Raw genomic sequence first — 20,733 nt, 5'->3', positions numbered from 1 at the left:
GCATGTGCTCTTGAGCACTGAGCCATGGCGCCAGCCTTTTGCTCTGCTCTTAAGAAAGTAGTCTTTAAAGCCGGGCGTGGTGGCGCACGCCTTTAATCCCAGCACTCGGGAGGCAGAGGCAGGCGGATTTCTGAGTTCGAGGCCAGCCTGGTCTACAGAGTGAGCNTTTCTGAGTTCGAGGCCAGCCTGGTCTACAGAGTGAGCTCCAGGACAGCCAGAGCTATAAAGAGAAACCCTGTCTCGAAAAACCAAAAAAAAAAAAAAAAGAAAGTAGTCTTTAGCTGGTCTCAGGTAGAACTTTGGGACCAGCCATTGCTGCATCTTCAGCTCTTCCTCGTCACGTGCCTTCTTAGGAAGATGAAAAGCACAGTGGCTACAAGTTTAGAGTGCAGACAAGCCACGTTCAAATCCTAACTTTGCCATTTGTTTGTTTGTTTATGAGACGAGGTCTCGCTGTGAAGTTCAGTCCGGTCTTGAACCTGTGACTCTCCTGCTTCAGCTTCCAAAGTACTAAGAGTGCAGGCAGACAGCACCACACCCAGCTCAGCTTTGCTTGTACAAACTCTGCCACTAATGCATCTTTCCTCTCTGTGCCTCCACCTGTAAAACAGAGGCAATGACTGATTGCCTAGAAGGGTCCTGTGGGGGTTAACATAGCATGCATCTCAGGCACTTGGCCCAGTACCTGGTAGGTAGGAGGTGCTTAATCAAGTCAGTGCTACAGGCACGGCACACAGCCTGGGCCTCTGCATGCTGCCTCATCTCATGTTAGCAAATCCACCATCCTGCCCTCAACTCCTATCCTGTCCCCTTCCCCCGCATCCTCCTTCCTTTAGGGCTCAAAGGCTCCTTCCCTCACATTTGTCTGGTCAGAGAATCTCTTAATCTCATTCTCTCTGTCCTAAGGGATTCTGCTTTTCCTCTCACTGTGATTTTAAACTCTCTTTTTTGATGACAGAAGTCACAGCTTTCAAGGCTGCTGTAGGTGACATGGTGGGACCTCGTCTCTCAGAAACAAAAATCTCCTCAGGAGGACAGGATAACTCAGGAGACCCAGTTTCTACAACCTCTTCCTGGCTTCCCTCTTTTGTGGTAGTGACTGCTCTTGGGAACTCCTACCTCCTGCCTGTCCCCCCACACAGACTCTGCACTCTCTTCCATGTCCCCCTCCACCTCCAGAACCCAGTACTTCCCAGACAGATGCAGACAGACGCTGGCACACAGTCTTTCCTCAATTGTTCTGTCTCAGTGACCTTCCAATAGTTGCCGCTCCAGCCGGGGCTCTGAGGTACTCTGTCAGCACAACACAGGCATGAAGGTGTACCATTGCTCTCAGAATTCCTCAGAACCCGTGCTCTGTGGGCTGGAGGAAAAGGGCTGCCCTGGCCATCCGAAGTACCGCTATTGCTGCTGATAAATTAGGTGACTTTAAACCTCTCCTTTTCCAGGTGTTGGCTGTCTGCAGCGAGGGGACAAGACAATTCAATAAAAAGAACACTAGTCAGAACTCCTGCCCTAGTGTATCCAAGTGACCCTGAACAAGCCACTGGGGATTTCTGTCTCTATCTGTAAATTCAGGTGGATAGAGAGTTGTCTTGGATGGTTTCTATGAGCATGAAGATTTTATGCTTTCTGGGATCGAAGTCCTAGTTCTGTCCCCAACCTCCAACCCCCTGTTCCCATGTCTCCTTCCTCCTCGATCTGGCTGGAGCAAGTTTACATTCTCATCATGGTCCTTGGGACCCAAACTTGACCCTTCTACAGTCTCTCTGTGTCCTATGGTACACATTTCCTGGGACACTTCAGCTTTCCAGGTACCCATACCACCACCACCACCCCTACCACAACCACTTTGCTGCTGCGGTTCTTTCTATGATCTTAATATGATCTTTGCCCACTTCAACTTGGAGCTGACTTCTTCTTTTTTTTTTTTAATTCTTAAAGATAAAGATTTTTTTCTTTTTTTTAATTAGGTATTTTCTTCATTTACATTTCAAATGCTATCCCAAAAGTCCCCCATACCCTCCCCCACCCACTCCTACTTCTTGGCCCTGGCATTCCCCTATACTGAGGCATATAAAGTTTGCAAGACCAAGGGACCTCTCTTTCCAGTGATGGCCGACTAGGCCATCTTTCGATACATATGCAGCTAGAGACACGAGCTCCGGGGGTACTGGTTAGTTCATATTGTTGTTCCACCTATAGGATTGCAGACCCCTTTAGCTCCTTGGATACTTTCTCTAGCTCCTCCATTGGGGGCCCTGTGTTCCATCCAATAACTGACTGTGAGCATCCACTTCTGTGTTTGCTAGGCCCAAGAATAGCCTCACAAGAGACAGCTATATCAGGGTCCTTTCAGCAAAATCTTGCTGGTGTATGCAATGGTGTCAATGTTTGGAGGCTGATTATAGGATGGATCCCCAGGTGTGGCAGTCTCTAGATGGTCCATCCTTTCATCTCAGTGGAGCTGACTTCTTTATAATCCATTTTGAGGTCACCTACCTGGAGTACTCTTTAGGGTTGATTTTCTTACAACTTCGTTTATCTGTACCATAGCTCTGAGGTCATTAAATGATTTCCTTTGTGATTGTGGTTCATAGAGCTCACCCTTTTTTGCAGCTTCTGAAGCAGGGGCTAGCTGCTGGCCCTTGACGGAGTGCTACTTGGTGGATGGAGATGACACAGCATACAGAAGGATGCTTGAGCCATTAGGACCTGGGCTGTAGGGCTTGGACATAAAGAAAAGCCAAGCTTAGAAGTAGGTGTCTCCTCCTTTTGAGAGGCATATACTGTCCATGGGGCTAGTCTACTGAACTGCCTCATGCAAGCTTCATGCTTTCTGTATCCAACACTGCTCTCACCATTACCCCTTGAGGGTAGCCCCTGGTAAATACTGCATTTTAAACAAAGCATTGGCTTCTAAAAATTTGTCTCTCTGCATTTCTTCTTTCCTAGAGTTTTTTTTTTTTAGCAGTTTCCTGGAGACTCTCTGGCTCTCCTCCATCATACCTGAACATACTTTATAGACTGGCCTTCCCAAAATTTGATCTTGATTAGGTCAATGGGTAGAATCCACCTGTTTTTGTGGTCAGAGCTACAAAGATATGAATATTCACAAGCATAACTCCACCGCTTACTGTTTGAGCCACCTGAATGGTTACTTTCCCTCTCTGATTTTAGCTTCCCTAATTAAACATGAGACCTGCAAATATCCTTGGGCTCTACTGGGGCAGGCAAGCAGAGCATGAGATAAGGGAATCGCAGAGCCTCTGCCTGATGAGGGCTACAGTTGCCTGCTTATTTGTTTTCTTCCAGAAGTTGTCTGTACCGACAACAGGTCTCCATGGAGAAAAATCTTTGTCTTGATAATGAGTTTATTGGATGGTTCTGAGGGTAATAAAAATGCAGGCAAGTAGGGACCTATTATTCTAGATACAGTTATCTGACAAGGTATTTTTTCCTGTACAAACGTTGCTTCCGTTTAAGAACTTTGGGGAGATGAGGCATGCATAGCAACAAGAGAGCATTGGGCCATTGTGGATCGAGTTGTCTTCCCCCAAAAGACAATTAGAGGTCCCAGCTGCCAGCACCTCAAAGTGTGACCTGCTATGGAAATACAGTCATTAAAGATACAATTCATTACGGTGAGGGAAGACAGGAGGAGAGTGTGTCTTTAAGCCATCATTCTGGCTTACTTTCGAGACAAAGAGAGAAGGTCTGTAGCTGCTGTCATTAACTCAGGCCACTTATTAGCCAAGGTCAGCCCCACATTATCCTTTGATGTCCCAGGTGATGGCAAGACCCTGAGCCAAGTCTCCCTGTCAGCATTGGCAGACAAAGTTTTGAAGACAGAAGAAACCCTCCTGTTCTGGATATTGAAGGACAAGGGTTTGGTGACAAGGGTCCCTCTTTTTATAGAATTATTCCAGGATTCATGTACAAGAGCAGTAATGTCCCACACCATGATGCCACTGGCAGAAAGTCAGTCTACGGGGAGAAATTGGAGAATAAGAACTGGGACTTACTGTCCTAGAACCTTCCTCGTGGCAAATACCACACCAAACACAAATAGCTCTGGGAGTAGGATGGCAAGCCTGTGGTCTCTTAAGAAGCTGAAAGCGGCATGAGCCTTGTAGAGGCTGTGGAGAGCTTTGGAACAGCCAGACCATCAAGAAGAACTGTATCACCAACTGCGGATGGCTCTGGTACTTGGTACTTGATCCACATCACTGACCATGGATGGGTCTGGTACTTGGTACTTGAGTGCATCTCAGCCATCAGGCCAGTCCACACCTTCTGTAGTTTTGAGAGCGCCCTCCTCACATCTGCTCACAGTGCCCTGTGATGGTATGATCTGGCAGTGGCTCTCTGGTTCTATATTCTCCTCTGCATCTAGCTGAATTATAGAGGTGTGTGGATGGTTATGAATAAAAACTAAAACTAAAGAGAGGAGAGACAAGGAGAAGTGTGGCAATGCCAACAAAGACAGTAGGGCACTATGGGATGGAGGAGGCCAAGGAGGAGATACTGCAAGATAGGAAATGCCAAGGCTTTCCAGAGAATCACCAAGACGCAGTGTCTCTCACGCATTTCTCAGGGAGCATGGCCCTGGCCCTCGCAACACTTGGACTTCTCTAGGATACAGAGAATATACACTGTCTTAAACTACCCAGTTTGTGGGATTTGTTACAGCAGCTTAGGAAGATGAATAAGAACCTTCCAGGAGTAAAGGAAACTGACCACGATACCCCAGACTTGAGGTGAGCCTGAGGTTGCTTAGACATGAAGAGCTCCACTGAGTGGCTTCAGTGAGCATGTCCCCCAGAGGCCAGATGTACCCCCCCCCAGAGGCCCGGTACCTTGACCCTTGGTCTCCTGTTGATGGTGCTGCTACGGGAGGTTCTGGAAGCTTCAGGAGGTGGAGTCTTGCTGGCAGCACATCGCTTGGGGCAGGTTTTGAGGGTCGGTAGTCTGGCCTAATTGTGGTTTTCTTTCTCTATGATCTCTCAGTCCTCTTCTGACCTGCTGCCAGCTGTCCTCGCCATGGTAGATTCTCAGCCTGGAGCCACAGTCACGAAGAGAAACTAAGCCCCTGAGGTAAGACACCTAAAACAAACGGATGAACGGACAGCCAGAGTGCCTAGAACTAGCCATGTGCTTAGTTCTTCCCCAGCCCTGGAGACGTGAGTCTTCATACAGCATGTGGCCCAGGACAGGACCTTCTCTAGTTCCGTACAGTGTGGAAAGGGAGCACGGGTGTTATTCTCCACAGATCACGCACTGAAGGAACCTGCAGGTGATTTCACTATGAGGTGGTGCCTCTCAGAGGAAACTTGGGCAGTGAGTCCTGTGGATGGAATTCTTAGCCTGATAAATGAAACGATCCAGAGAAGACTTCTTTCTGTCCCTTCCACATTAACATTCCACGAGGACATAAAAGCCATCAGTCTATGAAAACTCAGCCTTTATCAGGTGGCGGATCTCCTGGATCCTCTGTCTCTACATCCCTGACTTGGAAAACTGTGGAAAATGAACTGCTTTTTTTTTTTAAGCTCCCCAGTCTATGTGATGTTGAAATGGACCAAAACAAAATGGCCCCCAGACACGTGGAGGAGTCTCCCAAAGCAATGTAACGTGGATGCCAGCGGCCTCCAGTTCTTCCTCTTCACGGTGTTTAGTTATGAAAAACATACTTTACAGGAGATTGAATAAAGAAAAGGAAGCTGTCAAGAAGATATTGGACTTCCTGATAATGAGGGGAAAGTGGGGCTTAGAGAGATTAATTAGAAAAATTTAGAACAACGTTGCTCAAGTTGAACAGCAGGTTAAATGGGCAAACGGGGCACACAGAGCTGCAAATGCGTGCTAGTCTGTGAAGGGTGAAGTGTTCCCGGAATAACCGATGAGAAAATCTATTATAGGAAGGTTCAAAAGAGATTTTCTGAAACCTATAGTCCAGTTTGTTGAACCAAATCTCTGAATAGACTTCAAATAAAATCTCCTCTCTGCAGAAGTGAGGCTATTACTCAAAATCAACCAAGAGCAAGGGAGCAGCATAAAAGCAATGGAAACTGGTCAGCTGCTTCCATGCAGAACTAAAGTCACAAAAAATATCCATTTTCTCAACCATAGTTTGCCATCAGTTATACGTTCTGCCTGGGAAAAGCAAGGGCCGTGTCACAGCCCAACCTTATGGGATTATAACATGACTGCATTGGTGTCCCTTCATGAGAAAAATTGACAAGCCAGCAAAATGTCTGACGAAGGGGGTCATCTGTATGCCCTGGGCTCTACAGATTGGAATAATCATGCTTAGTCACCCTTAACATGCTTGCATGACTTCTTGGTGGGATCTGTAGATTTTCTATGTTAAACTGGCGGTTGCAATAATAGGAACTCACACAGCCTCCAAGAATGCCTACTGGGTGTCTTATTGCATAGATAGAGATACTTTAAAGGGAGATAATACAGTCCTAAGGACGGAGGAAAATCAAGATGTTTGCCCCATGCACAGGAAAAGATCTTACTCTAGAGAGAGTCATAAAAGGAGGAAAGAACATAGGCTGGGGACCCCTCTAATCGGTACCTGGCAGCGTGTGCTGTGCTTCCTTGTCACATGCCTGTGTCTTCATGGTTTCAGCTACAACTTTCTCCATCCTCACAATGGGCACAGTGTGGGAGCCAGACTGACCCAAGACGTCCTTAGAGGCACTGATAAAAGGGAACTCTAGCTCTGTGCCCTTGTCTACAAATGGATTCGGCAAGGCCTGCCAGGGGCTGGCGCCAGTGCCTCCAAGGAGTCAAGGCTGAAGCTTCTAGAGACCCAATTCTTCCCTCTAGGTCAGGGTTATCAGTCCTGAGGCAGCTGTGTCTGAGGTGTCCTGTGCCCTCCTTGCCAACAATGCCTATTTAGCTCTCTGCTGACCTTGGCTGTTCTCCCCTGTAAATAGTATTTACGATGCTATTCTTCTTAATAAACTTGCTTGACATAAGACATCAGCTTATGTGAGGCCTCTCGGTCCCAGCTACTGCTTCCTCCTCTTTATTTCTCACCCTCAGTCCTTCCCACTTAACACCAAGCTGTCTGGCAGCCCTTACTTCTGGAGGTTCAGGGTAGCACAGCAGCCCAAGGATGCTGTGAAGCCTTAATGGGTTGGTGTCTAAAGTGAAGGTCATTGTTTCTACTGCCTCCTTGGACAGTGCCAAGGAAGGCATGCTTGCCGTCTTCATAACCTCCTCTTCTTCTACGTTTCCTCTCACCCTTTCTCTCATTACAAACACACGCTGTATGTTTCCTTCCTCTTCCCCAGGAACTCTTACTGACTCCTTCAGGGCAAGAGCATAGGAAAAGAGCATAAAGTTATTCACTCCAGAGATGTCTATCAGCGCGTCCTCCAGAGAACGGTCTGTGGTAGCTGCCATGAGGGATGGGAAGATGTTTAAAGCACCATAAGTGTTGTGAGCAGTCTACAAATACAGATAACAATACAGATGATAATAAAACTGGACAAGTCTGCACAAGTGTACCCTGCAACAGAGTTCACGGACCTTCAAGCCAGGGAAAGCCCTTGGGAGCCCCCGATGAAGTGCCGAGGTGCGAGCAAGCCCTTTAAAGTTAGTGAGAGAGCACACCTCAGGGAGGGAAGCCTGGTGGCATGCATCAGGGAGAGGTGATGTGAGCCAAGCCCTAACAGGGTGGCATTCTGGATTCCCACCAGTCACTAGCCTAGCTTGGTTAAACAGTCTGTTGTCTACAGTCAGCTTGCAGCACACTGAAGTTCATTCAGGAAATTTAGCTACAGTTTGTTTAAAGAGGGCATTAAACGTCAGGCTAAGATTAACATAGTTCTTCAGAGTGGTTTCTGTTTAGCTTGATTTTGCTTTTTTAAGAATTATGAGTTGGGCTGTGAGTTTGAGGCCAGGTGGGGTACACAGTGAGACCCTGCCTTCAAAAAAAATTATTATGGGTTAGGAGACTTGGTGAAATGGCCAAGTCATCCACAGGATGCTCCTACAGAGAGCCTGGTTCTGAATCGCAGCACCCACAGAGCGGCTCACAACCATCCATAACTCCAGTTCCAGGGATCCAGAAACCTCTTCTGGCCTCCACAGATACCAGGAATTCACATGGTGCACATACACATGTGCAGGCAGAATAATCACATACAGACAAAATAAGTAAATCTGAAAAAGGAATCTTGGATTGAAAGCAGAACTCTACTCTCTCACTGAATGAACAAAACACTGTTTCTTCCGATCTTGGTCACGTGCATTTGTGCTTTTAAATGGTTCCCTGGAGCTTGGGATTCTAGAGCCCTGTGCTAACACACAACAGGCCACATGCAGTCACTAAATGTTCCTAAGAAAGGGGAACATGGAATTCAGACAGACTGTTCAGGAAGCATATCCAGTATCACTGCTGAGCTAATGCACCAGGGACACAGCAAGAGTAACATAACCAAAAAGGAGGAGGAGGAGAAGGAGGAGGAAGAGGAGGAGGAGGAGGATAAAGAAGAGGAAGGAGGGAAGAAAGAAGGAGGAAGAGGGAGAGAAGGATGTAGAAGGTGGGAAATGAGGGGAAGGAAGGAGGAAGGGAAGGAGGAGGGAGAGGAAGAAGGGAAGGAGGAGGGGGAGGAAGGACAGGAGGAGGGGCAGGAGGGGGAAAGGAGAAGAGGAGGGGGAGGAGGGGCAGAAGGGGGAGGAGGAAGGTAAGGAGGAGGGGGAGGAAGGAGAGGAGGAAGAGTGACAGGAGGGGGAGGAAGGGAAAGAGGAGGGGGAGGAAAGAGAGGAGGAGGGAGAGGAGGGGGGAGAGGAGGGGGGAGAAGAGAAGGAAGAAGATGATGAGGGGAAGGAGGAGGGAGAGGAAGGGAAGGAGGAGGGGGAGGAAGAAACAAAGATAAAAAGCAGTGGACTATCATTTGGTATAGAGTGAACACTGACAGCAAATGACAACAGCAGGGAAAGACATAAAGCGGTATTGCCCAGGAGTAACAGGTCCAGTTTCGAGTGACTGATTGATTGTAAGGAACAAAGAGAGGGTAACGGGTTTTGTTTGTTTGTTTGTTTGTTCTGTTTTGTTTTTAAGTCATACATCTAAGATCCTAGGAAAGGTACAAGAGCAATGACAGGAACTAAGCTTGCGGGGAGTAGAGTGGTAGGGAAGAACAGATTGCACTCTGCAGAGAGATTCAATTATAAACGTCTAGGGACATTTGAAAATGGGAGGCTGGAACTCAGGAGAAAGACCAGGGCTATTGATATAGAAGAAATAATGTAATAAAGGCTTGTGCGTGGATAAGATGACACAGAAAGTCGTGGAGGTGAGGCAGATGCTGGGAAGCAGGGGTGTTTCTGGGAAGGGAGGAGGAGGAGGGATGCTAAGATGGAGGGAGCACCACAGCTGTTTCACATCACAAAAACCAAGCGACCTTTAAAGGGAAAGCAGTCACACAGGCGGTTCCTCCAAGGGCACTGCTGAGGAGATCGTGGTATTTCAGACTTGCGTTTACTTTCCATGATCAATTTCAAGTATGGAGGGAGGAGGTCTGAGTCTACCGGGTAAAGGAACAAAAGGGTGGACAAGAAAAGGGAACCATGGTAACGAACCATGCTCCCAGAAGCCCACAGAGAAAGAAACGAAGAAGTTGATGGTGTTGGGGGCTGAATCCAAAGCGTCCCTCACAGGATGTTTTGACTTCACAGTCCCCAGCTTGTGAGAAGGCTAGGGAGCCATTAGGAATTGGGCCTGGCTATCAGAAGTGCTCACCAGGCGTAGACATTTGAAAGCTCTGGGCTGGCTTTGTCTGCTTCCTGGACTTGGACAAGTTGACAAACTGAGGCTGTATTGACACGGGGCACTCCTCTCCTGAGGCAGCCACACTCCTTCCCCACCTAGACAGGCTGAGGCCCTCTAAAACTGAGAGCCAAAACCAGCCCGCACTCCAGAGACCTCATCACAGCCGGAGACGGAGGGTACAACAGGAAACTGGGAGTCGTTCCTTAAAGTGGGAGACCAACCAGGAGGGTCACCAGCACCTAGGAAACAGACAAACAGTCAACAGAAGAGAACGTATGGCAGAGAAAAGATCAGTGAAGTTAAAACATCAGAGTGATTAAAGCCGTACTTTTCAAAGCCAGAGACCTAGCCGGGAAAACCGAATGCTTGGAATGTAAGCCCAAGCCTGGTAATTGGACAGTAATTGTGTATACTGCTGTAATTTAAGCAATCCCCGTGAAAGCTGCTCCACCTGGAAAAAGCTCACGTGCGCTCAATTAGTCATCTGGCAGGCGGCTGAGCGGAGACTCTCCCAGTCACATGGATGAGAGACGTTCCCCACCCTGAAACGCTGTTAGGAGCCATCCGAACATCAGGCCGCTGAACAAGGCCTGCAATACTCGGAGCTGTAACTTCTAAGAACCCACGCTTTGCTCCCTGCGCTTTTCTGAACAGAGTGACTTGAAACTTGGTCCTAGTGGAGAGGAGCCAGAGGAGACACTGAATGTGTGGTATCCCAAATTCTCAATAAAGGATGGGTGTTAGTATCAGTATTGGGTAATTGTAATAAAGAAACAATAGCTGTAATAACTGTAGTAACTGGAGATGGGTGGAGGAAACTATGCTGTCTTCATACGTTTTTCTGTATGTGTAAAAGCAGCCTCGTGCCAGGCACTGTGTGGGTACTGTGTACTGGGTACTGTGCCTCGTGCTGGGCATTTTGCTGCTTGCTCAACCCCAGCACTTGGGAGACAGAGGAAGTCCGATCTCTGAAGTCAGCTTGGTCGACTGAGCTCTAGAAGAGCCAAGGCTGCACAAAGAGACCCCGTCTTAATAAAAGAAAAGAAAAACAAATGAAAGTGTTCCTAAAAAATACAATCTTGCTAGGTACTGAAGGTGCATGCCTTTAGTTCCAGCACTCTGAATGCAGAGGCAGGCAGATCTCTGTGAGTTCAAGGCCAGCCTTGAACAAAGCTGGTTTCAGAATAGCCAGGGCTACACAGAGAATAAATAAAATCTATTTAAAAACAAAACAAAAAAAAAAACCTTAAAAATAAAAAAAAGGAGAAGAGGAGAAGAGGAGGAGGAAGAAGAAGCAGAGGAACCAGAAGAGGAGGAGGAGGAGGAAGAAGAGAAGAGGAGGAGGAGGAGGAGGAGGTTGGTCATTCCTGAAACCTCACCTGGACACACATGCTTTCATCAGCATTCACAACATAACTCCATGGATGAGCTATGCTTTGGACTCTCAAGCATCCCCCATTCCTGTGCCAACAAGGGTGTGTGTGTTGGTTGGAAAGTTGGACCCATTGTGGGGGTGTTGGTTGGAGAGTTGGACCCATTGTGGGGTGGAACTTTGTGAATCTTCAGAGGTGGAACATACTGGAAAGTTCTTGGGCCAGTTGTGGCTTCACTCGAGTACTGAGTTGTTGGAAGCAGTGGCCCATACCTGTAATCCCTGTACTCCAGAGGCAGAGGAAGAAGACCACATGAAAGTCAAGCCAGTGTGGTCTATGTCATGAGTTCTAGACAAGCCAGAACTCTATAGTAAGCCCCTGTTTCAACACACAAGCAAACAAAACCTGAACAATAGCAATTCCACAACAATAAAAAGGAGACATTATTAACTCATCTGAACTCTGGGTCTTGTGTGCCAGTTTTTATCTATCTGTGCCTACCACCTCTAAGCTCTCTGACCTCCTGTTTGAAGAAGTGAAATCTTCCCTGCAAAGACTCCTGGCATTGTGACATCATTCAACTATAATGTCCATTCGAGAGCTGTGTTACTTCTCTTGTTATGAGGCACCTTAAGGGAAGAAGAGCTTATTTTAACTCAGAGTGTAACGTGATGCAGCCAATTATGGCAAAAAGACATGGCAGCAGGCAGGGTAAACATGACAACAGAGGGTAGACATGGCAACAGGAGGATAGACATGACAATAGGGTGTAGACATGGCAATAGGGTAGACATGGCAACAGGGGGTAAACATGGCAACAGAAGGGTAGACATGACACAGGCAGGGTAGACATGGCAACAGGGGGTAGACATGGCAACAGGGGGTAGATATGGCAACAGAAAGGTAGACATGACACAGGCAGGGTAAACATGACCACAGGAGGGTAGACATGGCAGCAGGGGGATAGACATAACAACAGGAGGGTAAGCATGACAACAGGAGTGTAGACATGGCAACAGGAGTGTAGACATAACAACAGGAGGGTAGACCTGGCAGCAGGACTGGGAAACAGATAGTTACATTGCATCTGTAGCCAGGCAGACAAGAGAAGGAAATCGGAAATAGGATTGTGCTATAAAACATCAAGGACCACTCCTTTAGTGACCCAGTTCCTCTAGCCAGGTTCTACTTCTTAAAGGCTCTCCAATCATTTTTCAAATAGTACCATCAACTGGGGACCAAGTGGTCAACCATGCACTATGCTAATCCTCTTACACTTTTATCACTTGGGTCAACCTGATCCTGGGCCTCTGAACATTCTGAACAATGACCTAGATAATTTCCTTGTTTTTCTACAATAATGAAAAGCAGACTCTTCCTGTCTCTCTGGAAGTGAGCTAAGACACTCCTGTGGTCTGTGTTCACTGTGATGGTCTCTGAAGTCGAGGAGATTGGCCTGCTGAACCAATCTGACCACACTCTGCTTTGCCACTGAGAAGCACAGGGTCACACTCAAGCTCACTTGTGACAGTGTTGGCAGTAGTGAGCTTATTCAGCTGGGGCAGAGGGCTGGGTAGGTGTGGTCAGCTTGACACAAACTACAGTCTTCTGAGAAGGAACCTCAATGGAAAAAGTGCCCCGCAATTTGTCCATGGGCCAATCTGATGGAGGCAGTTCCTTGATTAATGATTGATGTACAGGAAGGCAGCCAATCTCATTGTGGGTGGACCACTTGGGGTCAGGTGGTTGTGGTAGGTATAAAAAAGGTTACAGAGGGATGGAGAGATGACTCAGTGGGTAAGAGCATTGACTGCTCTTCCAGAGGCCCTGAGTTCAATTCCCAGCAACCACATGGTGGCTCACAACCATCTTTAATGGGATCTGATGCCCTTTTCTGGTGTGTTTGAAGACAGCTACAGTATATTCATGTGCATAAAAATAAGTAGATAAATCTTTTTTTAAAATGTTGCAGAACACAAGCCCGCAGAGCAAGCTAGTAAGCCAAATTCCTCCATGACCTCTTCTTCAGTTCCTTCCTTTAGGTTCCTGCCTGGAGTTCCTGCCCTGATAGTTTTTCATGATAAACTATAGCATGTAAGCTAAATGAAGCCATCTTCTCTCCAAGATGCTTTTAGTCATGGTGTTTATCATAGCAATAAAAACAAACTAAGTTAGATTCATAGCTTTAATCATAATTTATGTACTTTTCTATGTCCATGACATTCTAATGTTATGTGCATGTATACAAGTGTGGGTAGCTGGACCTTTTTGGCTATTTTGTAGGTTCTTCATTCTTCCACCCTTCTCTACCCCTCTTCTTCCACCCTTTCCACCCCCTAACACTAGGTAGGAGAGAAAAAAAGGATGGGGGGGGGAGGGGAGTCACTATTAGATTAGTTCCTGCTGATTAGGGGTGTTGAGTTTCTTGGGGTACGTTTGGTCTTCACCTTCAGGATATCTAACTTCTTCTTGTCTCTTTGCACAGGACCACTTGACAAACTGCAACCAACAGCATCAAAGCAGCTACCAGCCACCAAGCCAACCAGCCACCCAGTCAACCAGCCAACCACCAACCAGTCACTCAGCCACCCAGTCAACCGGCCAACCATCAACCAGCCATCCAGCCACCAATATCAGGGCCCTAGCATTTATATATTCTCTGAAAAGTCTGCAGAATTCCAAATGTCACACACTCACAGAAACTGTGTGCAGTCGGCAAAAATATGCCCTTGCTGGAGAACAAGGCAAATCATAGTCAGCTGCTGCAAGCAGTCCTGTATCCCCACACCTGGGATTCAAACAAAAACATATTCTTATAATTTCTGTGCTTTCAAAATTCTCACTGTGTATGTGTTCATGTGCATGATTGTGTTCGTGTGTATATCAGTGTGTATGTGTGTGCATACAAGCATGCATATGTGTATGTAAGTGCATGTGTGTGACTGTGTGCATGTGTGTGTGTGTGCATGTGTGTGTGTGCATACAGGCATGCATATGTGTATGTAAGTGCATGTGTGTGAATGTGTGTGTGAGTGTGTGTGTGCATGTGTGTGCTTGTATGAGTGCATGTGTGTGTGTGTGCATGTGTGTGTGTGCATGTGTGTGTGCATACAGGCATGCATATGTGTATGTAAGTGCATGTGTGTGAATGTGTGTGTGAGTGTGTGTGTGTGTGCATGTGTGGGCCTGTATGAGTGCATGTGTGTGTGTTGGTGTGCTACAGTGTACAGGTCAGAGGATACCTGTGGAGGTTCTCCCCTCTGCCATGTGAGTTTGGGTCATCAGTTGTAGCAGAAAGCACTTCTATCTGATGAGCCATCATGCAGGCCCCAAGATATTTTTTATATGTTAAAATTGTCCAGTTTGGGAGCTAGAGGGATGGCTCAGCAGATGTCATCACTGGCTGTTCTTGCAGAGGTTTGGTTCCCAGCATGTACATGCCAATTCACAACCTCTTCTAACTCCAGTCCTAGGAGATCTGACCGCCCCTTTTGGCTTCCCTGCATACCAGGCACACACAAGCACAGACATACATGCAGGCAAACTCATAAGTATACAGTAAAATGAAAGGGACATTTTTTCTGATATGTACTGTATTCGTTGGTTCAATAAGCAAGTTGAATCGTAAAGGTGTCCAAGCACGGAAAACCTGATGCTGCCTGGTGTTCGTCGGTGACAGAACTAACTAGATTATTATTGCTATCCTCTAGCAAAGCACTGCCTGGTGCTTCGGCTGTAAGGTGTAGCACTAACAAGGCCCAATGGGGACTGGGCCACATGCTCATGGAGGAGAAACCCATGCCTAGCTAAAACTGAAATTGTTTTTTAAGAAAAAAAAAATCCTTTGAAAAACTGAGTTCTACGGATAGTTCTGTGTTTTTATTTGACTGGTGGTGGGGTTGTTTCTCGGTACATAGGTTGTTAGTTTGTTTGAAACAGGGTCTCTCTGTGTGTGCCCGGCTGTACTGTAACTTACGATATAGACCAGGCTAGTCTTAAACTCCCAGAGATATCCTGCCTCTCCCTCCTGAGTGTTGGCATTAAAGGTGTGCACCGCACTACCAGCCCTCACTGAGTCTATTTTTATCCACCTAAAATGTATTTGGTATAGCAAATAAGATAAGAAACAAAACAAAACAAAACCAAAACCTTAACCCTTCCCTGAGGGCTAGCCAATTACTGCATGATCCTGCTTCTGTTTTATCACTATATGCATTTGCAAACTCATGTGATATCTGTCTCACTGATCTGCAGTGCCAGTGTCCTGGTTTAATACAACTTAGCTTCCCAATACAGTTTAATATTTTGTATTGCCTATGATTAGAATGATTTGGTTTGCAATTCTAGGAAAGATTTAGAATGATAGGGAAGGTTGAGAATAGATTTTGAATCAGCAGGGAGCTTTTCTTTTGATGGGACTTGGTTGAGCTGATAGTAAGAAACCCAGTGGTCTAGTTGCGCACTGCCTGCTCTTTCTCGCTCTCTGTCTTCTCAGTCTCCTTCCATCTCTGTGATGACTTCACAGAACATGTGGGCACTCAGCTTGGATTCTAAGAGTTTGAGGAGGAGGACACTGCAGACCTGGGAACAGCCTTGAGTCTGGTGCCTCCCTTGCCAGGATGGACTGAGCTGCTTGTGTGTCCCGGTGAGCATGGTGCCCTGCAGAGAGGATCTAACAGACTCCTGGACACCTGAGGGGTGACTCTCCAGTCCCAGTAAATGGATGTGAGGAACCCAGAGGTTGGCCTGGAGTTTCCCAGCTGCCTCTAGGAAGCCTTCCCTGGCTGCTGCATTCATAGGTGGGTGGCTGAGTTCTCACCATCAGACAGACCCCTCCCCCCCCATTCCATAATAAACTAGCTTTCCTCATAGTTCCTCTTTAGACAAAGACTGTCTCACCTCATGACCCTTTGGGACACAATTTTAGTGATCCTGTTGCCCAACACCAAAGCCTTGTCCCATCACGATGTGTTGGGTCCTTGAGTTCACGTTAGATACACTGTGCTGAGTGCTCTCACACAGACCCATCAGTGTTGTCTGTGGAACATTTTAAAGACTCAAAATAGTTAATAGTCTGCTAGGGACGTATTGAGAAGAGAATGCTAGAAACTCTTTATTAGAATAGTCGATCAGGACATGGTAAGGGAACAGACAATGGCAAGAAATAAGACTAGTCAATAAAAATCAGGCACATGCTTTAAATCCTGCATTACAGAAACGAACAATTTGAGTGAAAAATAGCATCAGCTACTGACTGCATTTTGTAAAGGAGTAAGGAAAGAGCCAGAGATCGGCCCAAGATAATTGACTATTGAAAAATGTTACCTCCATGTGCCACTCCGAAAATGAATATAATGGAAATGAAGGCTTGAGGAAAAAAATATAAGATCTGAGGAGATAAGGTGAAATGCCTTTCCACAGAACTTACCTTTCTGCGGAACTTCAGTGCTGAACCGAGGTCCCTTTGTCACGCATGGCTACAGATCTCGTGTGTGATTTGTGACACTTCATGCGGTGTGATTTGGGGCTTTCTCTGTATGAAAACGCAAGTGCAGCTGGGGACAAAAATCTTATAATAAAAAGAGAAAACAGGTTTATCTCGCAGGATTCCCAAGGGCATAGAAACTTATCCACACACAGGCTCACATTCTGCTATCTATTAACTGTTACACACTTCGGAGGCACGGTCAAAATTTCCAGACTCCTGTACAAAGTTTGGTAAGCAGTCCTCTCTGATATATCGATCCCTCACCTACAGGGCAACTGAAATCACCAGCAATTATTTCCTTATCCCATTGGTGGGGCCATTCAAGGCCTCACTCTGAAGCTCCGAGGCTGCAGGTCTGAAGGATGAAGTCTTAGTTTAGCTGAGCACACATCTCGAGAGCCACTCAGGCCATGCTTTGCTTCCAGAACATTCCTCTTTCGGAGAGACATGGTGGCCGGTGCTCTGTTGTATCCCTTCTCTTTGGCATGAAAAGATTTCAAAGAACAGTTCTCCACTCGAACCAAAGGCTATGCCCTGCAGAGGGAAGAAAGGCAGATGAGCTGCAGCCAACATTATCAAAGAGCAGTAAAAAAGAGGAAACCAGAAGCAGCCAGAGGAGCAGCCGTACTAAGGGTGCTGAGCACCACTCTGTTGCTATGGCCACAGCTACATCAGAATCCGCCTTAGCTACTTCTGCACCACAGTGACCAACATGCCTCATGTATGCTAACTAGGGAGGGAAAGGCTTTGTCTGGTCCTGGGGTTCAGAGTTCTCAGCCTGTCATGCTGTTGGTGGCATCCTGATGTTCATGTGGTAGGAAGCATGCCACGGGCATGCTTTACCAGGAGAAGGACTGAAAGCAGGAACCACGTCAGACCTGAGGCCAGGCTCTACCTTCAAAGCCTGACCAACAGTCACCTGCTTCTCTGGCTCAGGCCGCATCTCCTAACTGGTCCACCACTCCAGGAAACAGCACAAGTTGGAGACTGAGCCTGTGGAGAACATCCCAGATTCAAGTCATGTCGCTTTCTAATTTTGTTGAATTCCTGCTATGGTTCTCACTTGCTTCCGCTCAGAGTTTTGGAGCTGCTGTCAATCCAGCAATACATGACTCCTGGATGATTCTGCAGATCGAATGAAGTAAGATGCCTAACTTCCTTCATATTGAAAGTGGCCTTTACAGAGATCAAACAAGGAAGTCAGAACTCTGACCATTTACTCAGTAAATTATGTGTACACACAGCGGCAAGACTGGGTCTTAAAAATCTCCTTGTGTCAGACAAACAATTGGAAGATATGTTGGAAAGTACGACCCAACCAATGGCTGACATGAGCTTCCACACCCTGTCAGGACACACACGTAAGCAAAGGCGCATGTGGCCTATCAGAACAATTACCTGTACATGGTGACCAGGGTAGAGCGTGATCAAGACACAGGAACCAGGAATAAATACGTCAGCTAGGAGCAAGGGCTTCAGGGATAGCAATGGCCATGTGCCCTGCACTGAAGGGGTGATATATTAATTCAACTCACTGTGCTGAGGTTGAAAATAAAAAGATAATAATAACTTCTAGAGCTTCCACTCGCTCTCAGGTTGGGATACCTTACACACAGACCCCCTTCTAGCCCTTGCTCAGGTAGGGATGCTGGGATGCCCTACACAGAGCACCCTACGTGCCCTTACTCCGCCTGGAAGCTCCTTCCTCTGGCTTTCTAGGTGACTTAACACACCAGGGCATAAGTATATTTGTATATTGAAAGCAGCATGCTCTCTGCAAGCTCTCTGCATGTAGTCACTATGGACTTCAGAGCTAAATTACAGGCATTCCAAGTATGTGACTCCATCTATAAAATTAGGGCAAAGTAGGAAACACACAAAGAAAAAAGGTGGTGATTTATCATCCTGTTATTCCTTTTAAGTGGAAGGTCACAATGCCTCTTTTGGCCCACGGGTTTAAGGCAAGATAAATGGAAAGCCGTTATTATCACATCTCTTCAACACACATGGGCTCCCCTGCTCACCCCTCTGCAGGAGCTCTCTTGCCTCGCATCCCCATCTGCACAGGCAGTGAGAGCACGAGTGACTGCGACCTGGGGTGGCGCAGACCCTTGTCACTTAGCTCTGTCTGTGCTGGCACAGAGAAAAGGAGGGACTGAAGAACACTGGTAACAGACTGCAGCTGGAACACTGTCTCTAGCTGAGCTGAGGACTTCCGCTGTAGACCGATACAGCCTCCTGCTTTTCCTCAGTTGGCTGGAAATGAGCCAGGCTTCGCAGAACCTTCTCCAAGGTCACCTTCAGTTCGAATGGCCTGTTCTCTGGAGAAAGCAATAACAGATTTAGGGGTTGAGGAGGGCTGTTCTGGTATCCATTATAGGATCAGAAATATGTTCCCCTGGCAGGCTTTCTGTTCCTAACATTACTTTTCTTCGTGGTTACGTACACACCAGCATTGTAACCCAGCTAAAGAAATTACTGAATCGGCCCCAAAGGATTTCTGTTCTACCTCAGCCCTGCCTGCCACCCTCTGCTTGGATGAAGACTTCCTGCTCTTCACTGATGACGATGATGACCTGTGCAAAGTCTTGCACTGCCTCTCCTTGGCTTTTTTCTCTTGTGGCTCCTTTGTTCCTCTTTCTTCTCCTCCTCCTCCAGTCCCCATGGTGTGCATGTGTGTGTGTATGTGTGTGTATGTGTGTGTGTGTACATGTGTATGCATGTGTAAAATCCAATGCTTGGATTTTAGTTAAAATATCAAAAATTACTTCTATCATCAGTAATATTAAGGGAGTCAAACTTATCTTTGTTAAGAGTGCTTAGGAGTTTAACCCTGACCATTGCCTAGCTCCCTGATTCTGTTCTGGTGGGCTTGTCTTTTTCCACATAGGAACCCAAATCCCACACAGATCTCACCCATTGTTACAAATTCACTTTTCACTTCCCTGTAAGCAACTCTGGTTGTTATCTTCATCATCACCACCACCACCACCATTATCATCATCATCGCTAGTCATTTTACCTGGGATAAAGCACCCAACAAATAGATTTTGCTCTCAGACGCCCCCTATGGGTTTTTCTCCCAGGAGTTTCAGACTTGCCTGGAGACCAGTTTTTCAGCCAGCTAACCCTCAAACTCACCACTTGCAGTCGCATCCATTGTTTGTGGATTTCCATACCTGCCTCTGCCCAGACCTCACCTACCTCCAGCAGCACAGAGGGGAGAGTCCTGTGAGGAACAAAGGCAGCCTTTTGTGGCTCAGGTTGGATCTGTGGGATCAGGAAGATGACGGTGTCCATATCCCAGGTCCTGTACCACGGGAACCACATGTCAAAACTTAGTGTCAGCTCTCTGAGCAAGAAGGAAACGATGCACAAACCATAAAAAGCAAACAACCAGGAACGTGCTGAGGACTAACAGGCTGAACACCCACTGCACGCGATGGAAGGAAGACGCCACGAGCAAGCTTTCACGGGAGCCAAGGCACAGTTTAAGGAGCGGGATGTCACAGGTGAGGGCCGATCCCCTACGGCCAGGCGGCCATTTCCAAGTCCTCTGAATCCTTTTGTCCGTCTTTAGTTCTCAAAAAATTAAAAGATAGAGCGTGCAGAAAAGATGGAGAAAGAACAATGTTTAAATTTCCTCCTCTTCCTAAAACATAGCGCATGTCCCCTTTGGACTGCACCCACCCATGATGGTGTCCACCCATGCATGGGAGCACCGTTTAGCCTCTCTCCCTGTATTACACAGCAGTGGTCGGAGGGCAGACCCCGCCCTCCTCTGTCTTGTAGGCTCCTTGCACACACGCCCACATTTCCTTCCATACATTAGGCCTTTGACAGTTGCTGGGCTAAATCAGATTCCTGAAAGACCTCAAAGGGACTTTCCAGAAAAAAAAAGACATGTGAGGCAAGAAACGTAAGCTAGCCTCGAAGATTTGAGAAGCTGCAGCTGTTTTCAAGGAGCGTTGACTCAGGAAGAGAGCATCGGATGCCATCAGTAACATCAAAGCCTTATTCCAGGTTCAGAAGCAGAGCCCTCGCTGTGCCCTCGTTCACACCATAGCTCACAACGT

At 46.9% G+C, this 20,733-nt stretch overlaps 2 long non-coding RNA genes across 2 annotated transcripts; both read right to left on the bottom strand.

The window, feature by feature from the left end:
- Positions 1–383: 383 nt before the first annotated feature.
- Positions 384–11,692, bottom strand: LOC110285271. The gene is made up of 4 exons (XR_002377043.1): positions 11,442–11,692; positions 4,860–5,059; positions 2,503–2,728; positions 384–1,459 (listed from the first exon to the last, which is right to left on the bottom strand). It is a non-coding gene; the product is annotated as an uncharacterized LOC110285271 (long non-coding RNA).
- Positions 11,693–16,251: 4,559 nt separating this feature from the next.
- Positions 16,252–20,030, bottom strand: LOC110285278. The gene is made up of 3 exons (XR_002377044.2): positions 19,862–20,030; positions 18,682–18,978; positions 16,252–17,191 (listed from the first exon to the last, which is right to left on the bottom strand). It is a non-coding gene; the product is annotated as an uncharacterized LOC110285278 (long non-coding RNA).
- Between the last annotated feature and the right edge of the window lie 703 nt (positions 20,031–20,733).

This window comes from Mus caroli, chromosome 19, assembly GCF_900094665.2.
Source record: "Mus caroli chromosome 19, CAROLI_EIJ_v1.1, whole genome shotgun sequence".
Lineage (NCBI taxonomy): Eukaryota > Metazoa > Chordata > Mammalia > Rodentia > Muridae > Mus > Mus caroli.
This window is presented reverse-complemented; position numbering and strand designations above follow the sequence as displayed.